This window comes from Bison bison, unplaced genomic scaffold (assembly GCF_000754665.1).
Source record: "Bison bison bison isolate TAMUID 2011002044 unplaced genomic scaffold, Bison_UMD1.0 scf7180017864209, whole genome shotgun sequence".
Taxonomy (NCBI): domain Eukaryota; kingdom Metazoa; phylum Chordata; class Mammalia; order Artiodactyla; family Bovidae; genus Bison; species Bison bison.
This window is the reverse complement of record NW_011494781.1, coordinates 2,419,246-2,424,091: the sequence shown is the minus strand read 5'-3', so window position 1 is coordinate 2,424,091 and position 4,846 is coordinate 2,419,246.

Sequence of the window (4,846 nt, the reverse complement as noted above, 5' to 3'; positions counted from 1 at the left end):
TATTTAAGACAGCTTTTTCACTCTCCACTTTCACTTTCATCAAGAGGCTTTTTAGTTCCTCTTCACTTTCTGCCATAAGGGTGGTGTCATCTGCATATCTGAGGTGATTGGTATTTCTCCCGGCAATCTTGATTCCAGCTTGTGCTTCTTCCAGCCCAGCATTTCTCATGATGTACTCTGCATAGAAGTTAAATAAGCAGGGTGACAACATACAGCCTTGACGTACTCCTTTTCCTATTTGGAACCAGTCTGTTGGTCCATGTCCAGTTTTAACTGTTGCTTCCTGACCTGCATATAGGTTTCTCAAGAGGCAGGTCAGGTGGTCTGGTATTCCCATCTCTTTCAGAATTCTCTACAGTTTATTGTGATCCACACAATCAAAGGGATGCATAAATAGTATTCAGGTGTCATGTGATATATAGTTATGTCACTATTTGATTCCATTTATATAAAGTTCAAAACCAGGCAAAACTAATCTGTTGAGAGAAATCAGCATGACAACATCATCATATCATTTAATTAAAACTTTTCAGGATATTTCTTTAAATCATAAGGAGTTCTTCCTTCTTAGACTAACCAAAATGCCACCATCATCCCCCTCTTCAATAATATAACTCCCCTCTATCATGGAGTTGGATGCTTGCTCTTTAAAAGTTATTATATTATCCTTTTCATAAGCACTGTATCCAGTTCAAATTCTGTCCCCCGAAATTATTACAGTAGCCTCCTACATGGTGTCCTTTATGTCATAATTCCCACTGTAAATTCTCTTCTAGATAGCACCTGATTGTTTTTAAAAAGTCACCCCACAAACCTGACTGAACATCTTCAATTATTTCCCATGGGATGGAGAAACTCGCTCACGTGTGCATAGGTCTGTATAGAGTTTCTGCTGAACCTTGATATAACTCTGTGAGTAGGTAAGAGTTTAAATTCCCCAGTATCTCGGCACTTAGGGCTCTTCCTAAACCCTATGTTAACAAAGCCACATGATCCAGTATTCAGACAAGTCATCTATTCATTTATAATAAATAGTTGTTGAACCCTTGCAGTCCTCTGCAAGGTATAAAGGAAAACAGATATTGGCTCTGGCCTTTGGACTTTATAATGGGGTGGGTGGTGACTTAACAAGTCAGTTCAGTTTAGTTCAGTTGCTCAGTCGTGTTCGACTCTTTGCGACCCCATGAATGGCAGCATGCCAGGCCTCCCTGTCCATCACCAACTCCTGGAGTTAACTCAGACTCACGTCCATCGAGTCAGTGATGCCATCCAGCCATCTCATCCTCTGTCGTCCCCTTCTCCTCCTGCCCCCAATCCCTCCCAGCATCAGAGTCTTTTCCAATGAGTCAACTCTTCACATGAGGTGGCCAACAGTCACCTCATATGTAGGTAATTACAAGAGAATCAGTGCTACAAAGTAAAATAAACAAGGATGACAGTTAAAGAGAATAGAGGGCAGTCTACTTGTGCAGGTGGTCAGAAGAGGCTTTTCTGAGAAGGTATCATTTTGAAGCATATATTTGGCTGCTGTGTAGAGAATGACCTGGAGAAAGGTGTGAATGAGCCAGGGAGGAAGCTGTATAGTTGACCAGATGGCCGAACTCTCCTCCTGCTGTTTTTTCTTGGAGTCATCCATTCAGTAAATATTTTTTCAGTACCATGTGATGTTCCCTTCATGAAGTGTAAACATTCTTGTGTATGTAGACATAGTGTCCCCTCCAGAGGCAAATGCAGTGCCCTGTGCCTGATAGGGTCCTGTTGATATACGTTGAGCCAGGTAGTGTGAAAGACTCTTCTGGTTCTCTTTTTCATCCACCAGTGATAGTTTCAAACTGTTGGAAAGAAGCCTGGAAGGGGCATAGTACTCTAACTGATGATTTTCCTGTGGTTTCAGAAGCAAGTTAAGCCAAGAATGAGCATGGAAAGAGTACCTTTTGAAAAACAGGATTCTTGAGATGAAAGTGGTCCTCTTTGGTTCTTCAGGTCCCACTTCCAAAGAAAGAATATTGCAACAATCCGGCTCCCTCCCCACTAATAGGAAGACACTTTAGTGTGGGGTCTACTGAAGCTTCCTGGGAAGCAAGATGGCCAGACCTCTCTATTCAGAACGGGAAAGGAAGGGATTCACAGCCTTCTGGTTGAGGTTGTTGGGGCACCCAGTGGACTGCCTCCAAATGTGCTTCAATGGAACATTAATTATTTTGTTGAAGTTACTTACAGGTTTCCCAGGTGGTATTAGTGGTAAAGAACACACCTGACAATGAAGGAGACATAAGAGACTGGGGTTCAATCCCTGGGTTGGGAAGATCCCTTGGAGGAGGGCACAGCAACCCACACCAGTATTCTTGGCTGGAGAATCCCATGGACAGAGGGGCCTAGTGGGCTTCAGTCCATAGGGTTGCAAAGAGTCAGACCTGACTGAAGTGACTTAGCATGCATGCAAGAGGGACACTCTGACCTTCCCCTCTGTCTCCTTAAAAATAGGAAAAAATCTCCCATGTGAAAATTGCTGAAACCATGCAACTCAGATTGGGACTTGAACTCAGTTTTAACTGAGATCACACACATGGTCTCAGGACTTAATGAAACTCAGGTTCTTGATGTCTCATCACAGAAAGAATTCAGTGAGAGACAAAGTGATGGATAACAAGTGGATCTACTTAGAAACATTCCACTGACTTGTCAATTTTTACAGGGGTGGGTAATTTCATAAGCTAATGAGTGGGAGGAGAATTTTAGTTCTTTTGGGGAAGGGGTGGGGATTTCCAGGAATTGGGAACGCCCTTTATGGTTCGCCCTTGAATTGTTATGGCGCCTGTGGGTATGTCATTTAGCTTGCTGATGTTACAGTGAGCATATATTGAAGCTCAAGGTCTAGTGGAAGTCAACTCATCTGCCATCTTGGACCTATTTGGTTGTGTCCTTGGGCTACCTCATTCTTTCAAAGGTTTCGGTACCTTTCTCAGGGTGGCTCAGCAGTAAAGAATTTGCCTCTGAAGGAAATGGCAACCCACTCCAGTATTCTTGCCTGGGACATCCCATGGACAGAGGAGTGTGGGGAGCAACAGTCCATGGAGGGTTGAAAAAGAGTCAGGCAGGACTGAGCGACTGAACAATAAATACCTTTCTTGTACCAGAAGGTACAGAGAGATCCTTATCACCAGAAACAAGGAAATCGGGCTGTAAAGCCTGTATAAACAAACCTTCTTAATTTAAAATTTACTATCCTAAGCCCAATTTCTGTTTAGATTTTTCACTAATTGTGCATCCCAACCCTATCTTGTCAACTCCTCACAAATTTATTTTTTGTCTAAAAAGTATAAAATCTGCCTGCTTTGGCCACCTCATAGATCCAATTTCTATGAGACCTATACGTGCATGCATTCAAATTTGTTTTTCTCCTGCTAATCTGTCTTGTGTCAATTTTGTCATTAGTCCACTGCATAAGAACTCAAGAGGGAAATTTCTCCCTTCCCACTACTGTCTGGGTTATAAACACTGAACATTGTGGAAAATTAATTTCCCGACGCTTTCTCCTTGGTAAGTACAGTGACACACTTTTGTATATCTGTATCTAAATTGGTCCTCTAGTTGGCCTGTGAACTTGCAGTTCTTGCCAAGTGTGTCATCTGAGATGAGCACTTTGTTTCAACAGGCACGTATCACTCTTACTTGGAAGAAAAAGGTGCCAGCAAAATCCCACAGAGCAATGCTAAGCGACAATTGGGCTGCAGGTTACGGTGTAGAGAGCGCTTTCCAATAATACGACTGTCATTTGACCCGACAACATTCGGGCAGGCGGTTTATTACGAAGCTTTTCGCATTCTAGGAACCACGTCCGCCAAGTGACTCTCTGGACGCCCGGGTGGTGGTGGGGTTGGGGAAGGGACGGCACCGGGCCAGTGGGGGAGGGAACTGCTGGGCGAGAGTTGAGGGGGTATGAGGACGAGGGGAGAGGCGAGCGCCAGTCTTGGGACTGAAGCAGGTAGAGCTCCAGGATGGGGTGCGGGGTAGGGGGATTCAGACTCCGGGTACAGCCTGTGGGTATTGCACTCCGAAGGAGTCAAAACTGTTCTGGACTCTTCCTTCCTCTCCCCCTCTTCCTGCAAACAACCAACCTGACACGCAAAGGGCGTCTTGGGTGAAACAGAAGGCAAACAAGTTAGCGAGTGACCGTGAGAATGCCTGGCTCCTGACTTCTGCGGAAGGCCGAGCGAGTTGGCCAGTTTGTGGAGGGGGCGGAATACGGACAAGGAGGGAGTGCGTCGTCAAGTGCTGCAAAGCTCGTCCTCCCCCGCCACGTAGGGCAGGTGAATGGGCGAGACCCGAATTTCGGCCGCGGTGGCGCAGTGCGGCGGTGGGGCCCGATTGGGAAGCCCTCAGCGCTGAGTGCTGCGTTTCCTCGGCCACCACAGCTCTGTCAGCGGATGGCCGTGTCACTGTATTCCGCTTCTTCCAAAGGGGCGGCTCGTGCAACGCAGGTCGACTTGCTGCTTAAATTCAAGGACAGGGAGGATCAGTCAGTCGGTGAAAACCCTCCCACCGCGCGAAAACGAAACTTCTAAGGATGCCAGACTTCCGGCGCAATTCGCGCCGTCCCCGGCCGCCGGGCCTTTGGGCCCTTAATGCCGCCTCTCGGAGCGCAGCTGGGACCCAGCCAGGCCCCGCCCCCAGGTGAGAGCCGCGCCTGGCCCCTCCCAGCTGCCAGGCCCCACCCCGGCGCCAGGCCCTAGTCCGCTGTGCTTGGCTACCAGGTGAGTGGTGCCAGGCCCCTCCCTGCAGCACCACCAGGCCCCGCCCCACCTCCAGGCCCTCCTTTATTCGGTCCCGCCCTGCCGCCCGGTGA